The sequence below is a fragment of the Anomalospiza imberbis genome, chromosome 23 (genome assembly GCF_031753505.1).
Source record: "Anomalospiza imberbis isolate Cuckoo-Finch-1a 21T00152 chromosome 23, ASM3175350v1, whole genome shotgun sequence".
NCBI classification, from domain to species: domain Eukaryota; kingdom Metazoa; phylum Chordata; class Aves; order Passeriformes; family Viduidae; genus Anomalospiza; species Anomalospiza imberbis.
This window is the reverse complement of record NC_089703.1, coordinates 5,653,688-5,668,780: the sequence shown is the minus strand read 5'-3', so window position 1 is coordinate 5,668,780 and position 15,093 is coordinate 5,653,688.

Sequence of the window (15,093 nt, the reverse complement as noted above, 5' to 3'; positions counted from 1 at the left end):
CTTTCCCTCCCCCAGCTCTGTGAGCCTGCTCTCAGGGCGGGTTGCTGTGCTTTGCTCACAGGCTCTCTGCTAAGGAAACCAGAAACTTTGATTGCATTTCAAATCCAGTCCGTGCCAGTAGCAATTCCCTGGTTGTTTTCCATAGGGTTATTTTCAAGTGGCCCATAAATAAACAGGGACATGGTCCCCGATGTGTTCCAGCCTAAATGATGAACATGATTGATCTTAATTGGTTTCCTTGGTAGTTCTCAGAAAGGGCTCTCAGAAAGAGAGAACCTTGACTGGTTATTTAGCCTCAATATTGCTCATTCCTGACTCTTGCTGGTGGTTCCTGGAAATTTCTCAAGGCATTGTTGATTGAAATATACTGCTGAAACAGTGTCCAAGTGAAGTCCCAGCCTCCTGCTGTCAGAACTGGACCTTTTGTGGAGACAAAGGACTGCAGACTCCAGGGCTGTCATGTCTGATATCCTTCGCTGGGAACAAATGCACAGGGAAAGGGAGAGAGCAGAAGCAGACCCTGCTTCAGCTCCTCTCTGTGTGGAGGCACAGACTTGAGCTTGTAACATGTACCGTGAAGCATAAATACATATATTTATATCTGTATTTTTAACTGTGTACTGCTGGCTGTGCAGCTGAGAGTGTGGAAGGATTCAGGAATGATGGGATATTTGTATGGCGCACAACCCCCCAGATTTGTTCCAGTAATGATCTTTAAAACAAAATACAGCAGAGAGGGAACAAGAGAACCCTTTTAACTCTTGCTAGTGAAGGATGATGGACTTCTCTTTTTTTTTGGATTGGTACCACTTGAAGTGTTTTAAAGTTTTATGTGAAGCAGCTTTTCGTGGCCAGTGTCAGGGAAAGGATAGCGGGCACTACATGGGATCCATTGCAGCAATTCCAGTGCTGAAAATAACATTAACAGCATTTGGTGTCAAGAAAAAAAGGCTTGGGCCCAAAATTGTTATAGATCAGAGGAGTAAGCTTTGGAGAATGGAATGAAAAAGGAAACAAAAAAGAAAAATAAGGCCTGATTAAAGACTTAAAAAATGCTTCTTCTTCCCGTGGGATTTTTGACAGTGTCATTCTATCAGCATAAATTAATTCTAATCCAGCAGTGGCCATCCTCCTCGCCGCCTCTTTTCTTTTTTTTTTCTTTTTTTTTTTTTTTTTTTTTTTTTATTTTGGCTTAGCTAGCTGTACAAATTACTCAGTTTTCCTGTGTAGAAATTCAAACACAGAAAAAATAATCCAATCCCTGGATTTCTAAATTCAAGAAGCTTTCAAATCAGAAATAGTTTTGAGGCAAGAACAATAATCTTTCTGGTAGTGGGTGGCATAAAAAGACTGTTTTTTTCCATTCAAGGCTTTTTCTTTTAAATGTATTTGATTTAGATTGATTTAGCCTGGTGTGGGAATTGAAAGTCTGACTGAAACTTCCTGTTCTGAGTTGTGGCTTGAGTGAGTTGCTGGGTGAAGGTGTCGGAGCAGCCCTGTATCCTCTCTCTTGCATAATGATCCTGGGTTCTGATGAGTTTCCATCACCTGCGTGGGCTTGATGAGGCAGAGCCCTCATGACTGGTTAAAAGCACAGGAAATCTGTGCTTCTTTCCAGACCTGCTCTGTTTTTTGAGAGAATTGCTCCACTCCTTTCTCTCTTGCCTCAGTTTGTCAGTACGGTGTAACTTTTCTAAGTGCTCTGAAACTCTGTGGAGGAGTTGTTGAAGTCCTTGGTTGGAGGTTACACATATTCCACAGGTATTTCTTTCCTGAGGTGCTAAATAACCTCAACCCTGTCAGTGGAAATAGTCCAACTTGCCTTTCCTTCTTAGACCCCACTTCTCTGTGCTTTCAGTGAATTGCTACTTTTCCTGTTTCCAGTACTTCTTTAACGATTTTGTGGAATGTTGTAGGATGTTTGTGGCAGCTCAGACCTTGTCCTCCACTGAGACCTGAGCAGGTTGACACCAGCGGTTTCCGCTGAGTTAAGGCACATGGGAAGCAGTTCTGTCTTTCCAGGCTGTGCAGGGAAAGTCTTTAAGCTACAGCAACACCTACAGATGTTTCCCCTCTTCTGATACTCCTGTCAACAGGAAATGGCCAATAAGCAGAGTGGCTTCCAAACTGCAAACTCCTGCAAGAGGTACAGACCGAGGTGGGAGTGCTGGTTCTCTCCAGCTCAGGGCGAGGTTCCTGGGCTCTGGAGCTTCGTGGTGCATGGACACACCACTGACCTTGTGCAGGGTTTTGGTGTTGTGAGCCACAGCCCATTCCCACAGGGCGTTTTGTGCTCAGCCATTCTGATCTGGAGGTGGGTCACTTGATGTACTGGGGCCATGTGGCATGAAACACTCCCCCAGAACAGCTCAGACCTTTTGGGTTGGTAGCACAGAGCTATGCTCAGGATCTGGAATATAGGGGGAAATAGGTAGTTTGTGTTGATTGTATGATGCCATTCACAACAGGTTGTATATGGAAGCCCGTGTCCTAAACACTTCTAGGTTTTTTTAAATGCTCAACTGATTCCTTACTTACACTGAACAGTTACTACTTTCTTATGTTTTTTTGGAAATTTTCCCCTTCTTTCCCTGCATCAATTAATATAAACTAGAGGTCAGAGCAGCTCTTCATTATGAAAATGTGCTAGTTTTTATCTGTTCTGTGACTCATTTTTCGTGAAGAAAATCAAGAAGGAAAGAGCCTTTGAATCTATTAGTGTGATGAAAAGTACATAAAAATGATTCCTTTATGTGCTTGAGTGTATGATGTTTTCAAGGTTCTGTTTTTGAAGAAAATTTTCAGAATCTTACTGATCATATTGACCTGCTGGATTTCTTTCCACACTTCACATTCCTAGTGAGTGATACGTGGGAGCATTAAGTTGAAATCATCTGAGGAAAGTCTTTATGCTTTTCAAAGAGTAAAACTTGCTATCCAAATCCAGTGTCTGTGAAACACCATTTTAAAAATTCAAGTGTTGGTGAAGACAATTAACATGGGTTTAGTGAGTACAAAATTGAACTTTGGAAGATAAAGGAGGTAACCTTTGGCTTACTACAGGGCATCAGCCACAGAGCCTCTACTGAGATTGGAGTTCTTAGTGCTCAAGGACTGATGACACAAATCCTGAGGATAACTGTGTGTGGTTGGCTGTTCTGTGTCCAGTTTGGCAGGCCCTTGGAGTTAGCTAAGCAGCACCCCTGTGCAGTGCCACCTTTCCAGAGACTGCACATTCTCTCTGAGTGTGTAGTGCCCAACCAGCCAATTGTTCTTCCTCCTTAGCCCCCCTTCCATGGCTGTGAAATATTTGCAGGACCTGTATTTCATGACTGACCCAGTTACTGATTTATCTGCTGTACTGTTTATCCCACTGGGACCATGTTATTTTTTTCAGAGCTGACCTCCCTTGCTCACAAACCACAGCTAATTTAGGTTTATTTCCCTCCCTGCCCCCTCCTCCTGGCATGCTAACAGTGATTCCAACTGGCTGTTGACTTCCACTCAGGATTTGTCACCAGATCTTTCCAAGTTAAATCTTGCAAATGAAAATCACAATATGCTTGGCACTGTCTTCACTTGGAGGTGCAGTCTGCCCTTAGGAGGTGATGGTCATTACCAAATGTCAGCTCTGGGGAGAGCCAACAGATGGCAATGCTCTGGTTTAGGTGAACTGCCCATGTATTTTGTTTAGACAGATTCAGGGGCACTTCTGATGCCTTTGGAAGCCACAGTTCCAGTGTAAAGCACTGGAAAGGAAGGGAAACATGGAGGTGAAAGGAAGTGCTGGAGGTGCACATGAAATGCTTTCAAGTAAGATTTTGAAATTGCACAAACAATGCATACTCCTATTTGTTTAAACAGTGTGGCAGCAAAATCCATTAAAAATACATCTGGATGGGCATTCCCTCAGGTGGCTGAGACCAGTGCACAGAGCTCAGCTCATGACCCACCTCTGGACATCAGAACAACCTCCTGGACACCAGGAACAGACCTGGACACCAGGAGCAGACCTGGACACCAGGAGCAGCCTCTTGGACACCCCAGTATTGACAGAGGTCTGTGGGAACCAAGTCTCAGCAATACTAGCTGAAGCTTTTTAGAAGCAATCTTTTCTTGCTTGCTTTTCCTAGAACTAAAATAAAATGAGAAAAGAATCTGTGGCCTGGCCTATCTCCAGAGAAATTTCATGGAATTTATTAATCACTTCTATAAGGAAGATCATTGGGCAATGGGCAGAAATGACAAAGCAACTCTGTGAACTTGCTGAGTTTTTCTAAGCAGCCCTTTTAAGGACCTCATTGTTTTTCCGGCTGAGGGAGAAGACTCTCTCTTCACAGAGGCAATTTAAGGCAATAGCTCCTTGTGATGAGAAAGAATGAAAACATGGCACGAAAACTTGTTTTTGGTAGGTAACACAGTAGGTCATGACAAAATTGTCTCATTCCTGCTGCTAAACATGACCCACTCCACTGTTTCCTCTTGTAACACACTGCTCTTGGTATAGCCCATGTACAATTCTACTAAAGGAAGTCATGCTGGTTTGACTTGCTAAAAATGGCCTTTCCAACCTGGGGAAGAACCAGGGATTCAGTTCTGAACTTACACAAATCCATCATTCCACGTGTCTTTGTAATTGTAACTGATCAAAATGTCAGTGATCTGTGTAGAGTAAGCAGGGAAGGAGGGCATGAAAAAGATTAAGTATGGATAAACTGCAGGTGAATTCTAAACATACACAACTCCAGTGTGGGTAAGACTGAACATCTAAAAGAAACATTATTGATATCATTAGTCATGGAGCTCTTCTAGGTATGAGCAAAAATGAAATCTGTGTCACACACCACTTATTTGCATGTCTTCTTTAACCTGGATGTGTTCCCCATGGAGCTTTGGTAGACTAGCCCAAAATAATCTGCATGGATCCAAGCAGACTTAATTTTCTGTGTGTAAGGAAACTGAACTTGGCATTTCTGAATCTTACTAAGCTTTTCTTTTTAGGCTTAAACACAGGAAAGACTTCAAACCTCATTTCTCAGCTTATTGTGGAAATAATATTCTGAATCTTGCAGGATCATAACTTTCTGTATAAAGCTTTCCATCTGTTTTCTGTTGATAAAAGACTTTAGCTGGGCACTAGGAGATAAGACTGTGGGACTGAGAAATTGCTGACTTAGTGTTGTAATCTTCCAGCACGGCATTCCCATAGGGAAGTTATGGATAGGTGTAACTCTGCACAAGTTGATGTTCTAATCCTTGAATACCACTGAATAGCTCAACCACTGAATTTGATGGAAATTCTGGGCACCTGACACATTTCAGGATTCAGTTTTATACAGAGACTTTCAATTCCTGGCAGATTGTCAGTGTGGAGCTCAAACTGATTCACTTGGGGCTGTTCCTCTGGATTTGAGAATGTCGTGTTCTGAGAGCAAACCTGGCTGGGAACTTCAGTGACACCCTTTGGAAGGACTCTGAACTTCCAGGCTCCAGATCAGGAAAAACTGTCAGGATCAAACATGAGTTATAGCATGAAGAACTTTATTTATTGCCAGCAGAGAATGGCAGTGGAGTTTGGACTAGCTTAGAGCTTATGTTCTTTGCTTCTGATAGCAAATAGACTGTCCATCCCTCTGCTGGGACAAAGGCTTGTCTTGATGTTCCAGATAACTCTAATTATATAGACAGGGAGTTAAAGTTAAGACAAATAAACTGAAGATGGAAAATTAGTTAGACAAATGGAAGAAAGGCATGCAGATGGTTAGGAACACCTAAAATCCCACATGGTGCAGTGACTGCTAAGTAAGCCAACATTTTTTTATGAATGAGAAATCTAATAAGGAGGGGAAACCAGTTAAAATTTGCCCTGGAGCAATTGTAACTTCTACACCTCTTTTTTTGGTTCATAAACACCTCTGTCGCCTGCAAAAATACTTGTGAAGATGCTTTTTAATATGGTTTGCTAAGTTTTGTTGCTTGACTTCATTGTTCCTGCAAATCAGCAAATGAATTCCATTCGCAGCTCGATTTTTTTCCTAAGACAAGGAATGTTCATGCCAGATTGCTGTTCCTACATTTCCCCTGCAAGCTCACACAGCACTGGAGCTCTGTGTTGTGCAGGAATACACAAGTGTAGGATCCATGTGGAAAGAGCCAGACTATGACAGGTATTTTGCAGTGCTAATCCATTAAGTAACTCGAGCTGTAGGTTGAATGGTACTTTTATCTCACATTTAATGGGTAAATACAGGCAGTGAAGTTGTTGGCTGTGTGTCACAGTCCCTTTGTCTCAGCTTCACATGGCAATCATTCTCTTCATTTCACTTGAGCTGTCCTGCAGCTGATTTATCCCCAGCCCAGCAGATAAGACACTCAGAGAGTGATTGGAGTCAAATCATTCCAGTTTGATACCGATGCAAGACAAAGCTGTGTGTTTGAAATCAGATTTTTCCTTAGAGTAAGGAAGAAGAGAAGGTGTTCTCTTCAGCTGAGGCAGCGGGAGGGCTGCTTTGTTTACTTGTTTATTCAGAACTTTTTGGCTTTTTAATATTCCACTCTGTAGAGGACAGTGCTGATGCAAAGTACATAAAGAAAATAAGAAGTCTAAAGTAGAAAAAGTCTGAAAATCAGAGAAGGCCTTACAGCTGGTGAGAAAATGAGAGGTGACATGAGAACAGGAAGGAAAGGGGAAGGTTATGTCATTAGAGGCTGGAATTCAATGTTTTGATGAAACTCCATGGATACAGGAAGGAGCAGGGTGGGTAAAAATAGCCAAATGAAAATGGCATGAGTTCCAAGAATTCAACTCTGAAAAGAAAAAAAGAAATATACGTTCTTGCTCAAAACCAGGTGGAAAAAGTTATGTATTCTTATGAAGCATTAGAAAGGGTGAAACAAAATTTGCTGTCTGCAATTTCTTTTTTTTTTTTCCTCCAACTAAAACTTGAAATTTTGTGTTATTATACACATCTCTTCCAAATCCTCAGTGGCCTGGTTCCCAGGAGAGGGAACACTTTGTCAGAAAAGTCATCTCATCAGAAGCCCTTGGATGCTGTTCAGATCTGAGGATTTTTTGGGGCTGAACACATGCAAATGCTTACAGACACAAGAATTGTCTCCCTCCCTGAGTGACAGGAACACTCCTGATGACTGCAGGAGGAAATGGCCATCACTGGGAGAACAGTTTACTTTGCAGGACGTTGATTTGCGCAAAGCCAGCAGACAATTACACTGGAGTCTCTATTTTCTTGTACTGAACTCCATGTGCTCACAGCTCCCCTTGGAGATTCACTCTTATCTACAGAACAGAAAGCTCTTACTACAAGAAAAAGAAAGAAAGAAAATCAACCCATTTGCTTACTTTGATTTTGTTTTTGTTAATTTCTGAACAGATGGTAACATACCACAATGGAAGTTTTATAAAAATTTCCATCTTTTAACTGAGTGCAGGCCTGAAATTTTTCCCTGGTGAAAAAGCGGAGTGTGAGTCATTAAACAGGCTCTGTGCTATCTGCCTGGGATTTTCACTCTGCAGTCAGAAGAGTCAGAAAGCCCTTCCATTACAGTAACTACCTTTTTCCCCCCCTTCACCTGGGCAAATGGCCAATTCCATCATCTCAGGCTCAGTAGGAACAAGGAAGGTACAGTCCGAGGAGGGATAAAATGCACAGACAAGGGGAGAGGCATTGCTACATGCCAAGAGCAGGAGTCCACTTCTAGAGCTCCAACAATTGGCAAAAGGAGTGGCCTGATTTATGATTTCTCCAGTCCAGTCTGAATTCAGCGATTGAAAAGTTATGGGCTGGGTTTACAAGGGAGATGTTCTGTTGCTGCAGAGTGCTCAGCACCTACTGAGTCTTGGCCTCAAATTATCATTATGGAGATAGAGAGTCTAAGCTTAATCTTTGTTTGGACTCTGTTTGAAATTTGGCACTGATTGCTGTGGGACAAATAAGGCCCAGAGATGCTGAGTGTTCTTTTCTGCAGGTCTTCTGATGTGACCTTGGAGAGCTGGAGGAGTCCAAGCTCTCTGGTCTCCAGTGCTGTTCATCTTAGTGAAGTTACAGAACTTTGCTGACGGGGCTTGGAAATAAAAAGGGATTTTTACACTAAGGATTCAGGGCATTTGTAAAATCCTTTGTGTCTCCCCAGGGCCCCAAGTGCAGGCTCTGGTGCCCAGTCCTCACACACAGCATCTCCCTGAGCAGTGCAGCCCTCACCAGTTTGTTCCTTGTCTCCTTTGTAACACCTTTTTCTGAGCAAAATTACCTCAGAAAAATCAAATCAGGTCTGAAATTTGCATTTTGAACTTTCCTCTATATCACATCGAGGTGGTGCCTTCATCAGCTTTGGAGTGGAGATGTGACAAAGTTGCTGACAATTAATGGGTGTGTTAGAAATGCAGAAGGATGGATGGATGGATGGATGGATGGATGGATGGATGGATGGATATATCTACCTTCAAGGTCTCTGTCTTTCAGGAAAAGATGAGTTAATCCTTCTCAGTCTGTGTGACACTTAATGGCATGTACAAAGGAGGTGAATGGCATCTTGTTGCATAGCAAGGGTAATATAGAACACAATTTCCCCTGAAGAAATAGCTCACATACCTTATATAATGAATGAGCTCATTTTGCCTGTGTTTGCCAGAAACAATAAAAGTTAGAAAATGTCCCAGTAATTAAAATAAAGTGTTACCCAGATTTATGGTGAGAAATGTGAAATGTCAGGCAATTGAGTGCAGCTCCACACTCACAAATAAGCTTCACATTCGTTAGAACAGGTTGCATTCATTAGGAGGAACAGTGTGGGTCCAGTGCTGGCCCCAGAAGGCAAGGAATGGTTTCTCCTGCACAGGGAAGGAAAGCAGAGGGGAGGAAAAGGTGCCAGCTGGCACATTCCCTGATGGATCCTGGTCCTAGTGGTGATGCTGCAGCAGGCAAGGGACAGACAGGATCATAGCTTCAAGATGGGCTTGGATTACATGATGGATGGGAGGGGGAGAGGAGAGAGAGTCCCACTGTCAGCCTGCCACGTGCAGGAAAGAAATCTAATAAAAATTTTTGGAGGGTGGAGATGAAAAAGGGAATCTAAGCATGGCCAGCCTTTCCTGCAGTCCTTCCTCTCACAGTCACTGTTCATTATTTTAATACAAATGCTGTACCCAGGAATAGTTTTGAAGTTTACTAGGTATGAGCTCATCTCTTGCTTAAAATAATCTTAAACCCTAATTATTTTTTCTATGCACCATTCTTTGTCAGAGGGCCACGTAAGTGAAGTGGGTTTAATCTACATAAATACCATTCCTGTAGCCATGGGGAACCCTGAAAGTGCAGAACTGCTGGAGACAGAAGTGGAGCTCTCTGAAAGTCTGGTGGAAGCTCATTTGAGCAGGTCCTGCTGGAACATCCCCAGTGCCTCTGTGCTCTGTGCAGCTGGAGGGGGGCAGGCTGTGGAAATGTCCTGCTGGGACACAGGCACTGGGACACTGGGAACCTGCTGCCCCAATGTCTCCTGTCACCAGCTTTTGTGCTCCTCTCTTCTGACACAGCTAATTAAAAATTGAAGAGACTTGAAATGAAAATGCTTTACATAAAAGCTAGTCTGACAGTTGATGCTGTCTAGAAATGAAAACGTTCAGTGCCTTTTTCCTGAAAAAGAGAACAGGGCAATGTTAAATCAGTTAAATCAGTAAATACAGATCTAGTGGGGGACTCTCACTACCTGCTTCTACCAGACTGAAGTGTCTGATTCAAAACATAGCCTGTCTTGTCCACTGAAGTATGGAAGAGGACAAAAAAAATTTAAACAACCCCAGTCCTCTTTGTCTTTCAGTGTTGGATTCTGTTATTGCATAGTTTTGATCTGGGAGTAGTTCTAGGAATATTGTGGAGTTTTGTCAGGAAAAAACGCAGTCATGAAGTTAAAATCTTGGTAAAAGATTTGAATTGTGATAAAGATCTGCAGGGTGGCCTTAAGTCAGTTGCATATCCTCTCTGTTCTGCAGTTGCACATCTGTAAAATGACAGAATGAATTTGTTTCGTTTTCATTACATGCTTGTAGGAAAAAATCTCATTATGCTAATGAGGTGTGCATGTGCTTTAATCACAGGTTCATTCAGAAAGCCCATAAATGAAATAAATATGAGATCAAATCATAAGAATTTGTGAGAAAGGAGTAGAAATGTGGGATTTTTAGGACAGCACGTTCTGAATGAGTGAAGTGATGATGCAAGCACTGATCTCCACAGAGTGCCTGGTGCTCTGTGTGTTATTTATAGAAGGCACAGGCCTCTACAATAAATTGAAGGTTCACCTGCCAGACCAGCAGACAGGGGATCACTTTACAACAAGAGGGAAGAGGTCATAAATTTCAAGCAGACTCATTCCCTGCCATGATTTTGGATGTTGAGCTGCTGTAAAGGATGTACCAAAGGACATGAGGAGAGACACCAGGATCAGAAGCTGTGGTGATAAAAACCTGGCGAGCAGATCAGGAGATCTGCCAGAGTTTTTGTAGCAAAGGTACATTAAGCTTACCAATATTATTTGCAAAATACAGATACCATGATGATGAGAAATGCTCTCAAATTTGGAAGAGATTTTGGAGGAGAGAGGTGAATTCCCTGGAGTCTCTGAGAGGCTGTGGAGGGAGGGAATGTTTGGCTTGTGGGGTCTGGGTGAGGTGGGAGCGAGGCCGTGCCACTGCTCTGTCCCAGGTGGATCACACTGGTTGTGGAGCCCAGCTCTGCTGCCCTTTACTCATCCCAGCAGCTGCAGCAGATCCAGTCAACATTCCCAGAGCTTCTCCTCATGGCAGAGTGTGTGTGGGAGGGCAGGGAGGGCAGGTCACCCACCTTGTTTGGTGCAGCTTGGGTTTTGCTGATCAGGAGCTCCTGCACGGCAAGGCTGGCACACTTCCTTTACTATGGATTGCTTTGGTATAAACTATGGGAGAGAGTTGCTTAAATCCAGGCTTAACTTTGTCTGAAATGGTTGATTTTTCTTCCCTAGAATGGTGCTTGTGGCTCTGGGAGGAACTGCTGAGGGGGGACAGCAGCAGTTCAGTGCACTATTGACAGGGACAAGGCTTTGGCTTGGTGCTCCTGTCCCTGCCTCTGCTGGATGTGGATGCTCTGCCTTGTTTGCTCGTTGCTGGCTATGCTGAGAAATGAAAGATTTGCTGTTCATGTAAATGGCAGAAAGTCTGTGCAGCCCTGACTCCCTACAGGACTATTCTGTGAGCTCCTTTGGGAATCCCAAGAGTTGCAGCTTTATTCCCTTCTCTGACTCTGATTTTTCCCAGTGAGTTCATTTTTTTACTGGCGGTAGCAAGCATGTTTGCTGGATTTTTTAAAATGAGGTGTTTGGCAGCGTCCACCGGGACATGTAGGTGCAGAGTGTGTGAGGGAGGGAGGGGCAGCCCTGAGCAACATACCAGGCAACTTAGGATGAAAAAATTCCAAAAAATGGAGAACTCTTTCATGTGCTTTTAACAACCCCTCACCTCCCATACTTCCTAGAATGCCTGATGATTTCCTGCAAATCAAATACAAATTCCAAGTGAGAGCAAGTCATGTTTTAAGCAGGTCATATGTTCATTACATGTATTCATCATGGATATATGGCCAGTGGGCCATGACCAAGAGGTTCTGTACTTGGGAAAGATATAAAAGATACAGGAGGCAGGCCATGGAGCTAAGCTGAACAAAAGGAAAAGGGTTAAGGAAATAATGATGAGTTCTGAATCCATATGGCTCTCTGGGAGAAGCTGCTGTGAATGTGGTGAAATAAAATCAGTGAGCTGGACCAAAACCCTAAAACACAGCCTTGCTGCCATTGCTGAAAGCTCCCAGGCAGCTCACTGAACTCATTGTCCTGAAAGGTGTGCTGTAAATAGTTGACTTTTCATTAATTAAAAAAAAAATTACTGTTTTAGTTGTTATGAGTCTACTGCTGACCTTCTCAGACAGTGAAAATTTTTTGTTTGTTCATCTTAACTATGACTGAGTCTTGAAACTTTTTTTGGTGACTTTTTAGATGTCTTAAATTCGCTTATTTCAGTGCATATCTCAGAGAAATATGTACAAAAAGAAGTGGTGTCTTTAATATAAATGTTTCAAAATGAGTTTTGGCCAAAAAGATAATATAGTTCACATTTGTGAAGTCATTTTCTGTAAGTGGAATATGCACGTTGATGAAAAATTGAAAGATTTGAATGAAAAAGACCACCTGACTCTCAGATAATCCTTTCCAACAGAGTTTGAAACCTTATTCCTCAGCTTCTGGATAGTTTGGCATTCCCCGGTTCCGCTGTAATTGATCAGTGAAAATGATGACTTTGATAAGTTGTAATCTCTAAAGGAAAAGAGGGAAGGAAACATCCTGGCCATGCAGAAAATGTTTTACTTCTGTCACAATTAGCAATGAATATGTACAAGCATGGAGAAAGTGGAAATTGGCTGCTCCAAGGGCTGTGCTGTCTAATGTGAGCTGCAGCAGGAATTTTGACGTGTCGCATTCGCACCCACGCTCCCCCCCTTCCTTCTTCACAATCTTCACAATAGGCCCTTCCCAAACGTTTTGTCAAATAGCTGCAATATGCAGCACAGCCCTTGCTAATCCCCAGCTCTCCCCGAGCAGGCAGGCAGTGAGAAGCAGAGGGGGCTGGGGGAAGCCTCTCGGAGCACACTTCTCCTGTGTGTGTACAAACACCGGCACAAACACCCCCCCAGCCCGGGGGACGTGCAAAAGGTGGCACCCGCTGCTGGGGAGAGGCACCGAGTGAAGGCGATGGGGAGGGAAGAGAACTGCCTGTTAAATATGGAAAATGGAGTCTGCTTTTTGTTCTGGGCCTTTGGAATCTGTGGGTGGATTGGAACTGGCAGGCAGGGAGCAAACACCCACCCACCATAGGGCTGTGTGGTTCAGAAGTTTACAAGAGTGTTTGTGTTCCAGGAGCTGTTGGCCTTGAAGCCAATGGAGAGGGGGAGGAGAAGAGGGAGAGAGTGAGAAAAACACTGTGGTGTTAGGGCCCTTCCTCGGAGATATTTTTCCCCTCTCCTTTCCCAGCTCCAGGGCTTTGGAACTGGAGCAAGACTGACTGGGGGACAGATTAATCTGATTTTAAGATGCGGCACTTGCAGTCCGCCATGGAGAGGCAGAGACTTGAGAAGCCACTGCCACCTTAATGCCACATGACAGCTCCCTTGGCTTCCCCTTCTCCTCCCTGCTGCTGTTTGGTTCTGCAGAGTCTGTGGGATGTAAAGACGTGGAAGTTTTGCTGTGTTGTTACTGCAGGAGTTGAAGCTTGGTTTCTGTCCCGTCATGGCTTTCGGTTTGGAAGCTGCCACTCCAATTGCTCACTGTCTGAGTATTGCAGATACAGAAACTGAGGCACAGAGAGACTGAGCAACTTGCCCAAGGCAACAGGAAATCTGTGGGAGATCTGGGAATAGACCCCAGATGTCCTGAGTTTTCTGTCTTAACCACAAGACCATCCTTCCTGTCTCTTTGGTAGTCCCCTCTGCTTCAGGAATTCCATTTCCGAATTCCACCCATAAACAATCTGTTGCACGATCCAGTGATTTACTTGCATTAAAAAGTTATTTGGAAGAGAAAATGGCACCTCTCTTAAAATGAACTGCAGCTACTGCTTGCTATTCTTTCTTTCTAGGGGATGAAGGAGAAGGAGTGAAAAAAACCCAAAAACAACCCAGCTTCCAGAGCTGAGAAGCTTTTCCATTGCTATCCAAACTTCCTGCAGGCATTAGTTTGGTTCTTTAAAAGAATCAGGAACTCCATATGTGATGTTTGAGTTTATCTGGCCATTTATATTTTAGTGGATCATAAAAAGGCCTGAAACTGCACCAAATCCATCTAGGGAGTGATCCTGCTGCTGGTCCCCATTGTATCCAAGTGTCTCTGGTGACAGTCTGGTCAACTGCCACAGCCCTGGGGGAATTCACTGTGTGTCTGGTGCTTCTCCCCTGTCACCGTCACAGTCAGAGCTTCTCTAAGAGGAGGCTGATTGCTGGGAGGGGTTTTCTTTCTACCAAAGCACACCCTTCAGTTTGGAAATGGTGGAATGGATGGATGTCCCTCATGTTATCAAAAGGTACCATATGTACCTTCTGAAGAATATAATTTAAAAATTATTCTTGACTAAAACCTTTTAGATTATCCTGTTACCTAGTGAAGAATATTCCTAGCCCTGTTTTCTCTTAATGTGGTAACTTCTTTAGCATCAGGAGTCAACAGGGGCTGTATGGCCTAGATTGTTAAATCCCATCTTTAGACCTTGGTATTGTAGTATCTAAAAATCCCACTCATGGATCACCAAATGCTCCTGTGATGGATTGTATAAACAGAAACCTCAAGGGTCCTTCTTTCTACCAGTGGCTTCCTATGAAAGCAATTTGGTAGGGATCCTCCAAGGGTCTTCTCTGAGCACATGAAGATACAGCTGCTGACCTGGACCAATGTGTTTGGTTCCTGCCTCTTCTGAAGCCATTTAGCACTTTGAGGGTTGATGTCCAAGTTGGGTATGTGAGAGTGTGTTCCTCATTGGGGAAATGCTGACTTAGGAGCAAGGTCGAAGCTCTTACACAACTCTTACACACCCTTTCCCTTTATTCTGAATGAGATTTCAGAATATAAAAGTAGAAATAAAACACAAAAGCTTGGTGTGTGTCCTGCCCCATTACAATGAGTTTGAGTAAATCACAGCGGGTTTGTTTTCCAATTGCTCTTTTAAGCACTGTTTGGATATTTGTCTGTTTGCTCCTCCTCTTTTGTCCCGATGTGTTTTTTCTGCTGTTCCACTGCCATGAACTCTTCCAGAGGAGACTGTCCAAAATTCAATGTCTGTGTCCCTCAGTCACACTCTAGATGAGCAGGGCTTAAAGTCCTTGTTGCATTACAAACACTATTAACAATTGTGCTGGTGTGTGAAAGTGCTCCCCAGCCCTTTTTGGCACACAGTTGACAGAGCTCTGAGATATCAGAGGAAACCTTTTCAGCTTGTTCCTTAATGGTGATGTTAAGTGGTGATTGAAATGTTAGAATTCTGGGTGTGCAGTCCATGGAAAATGG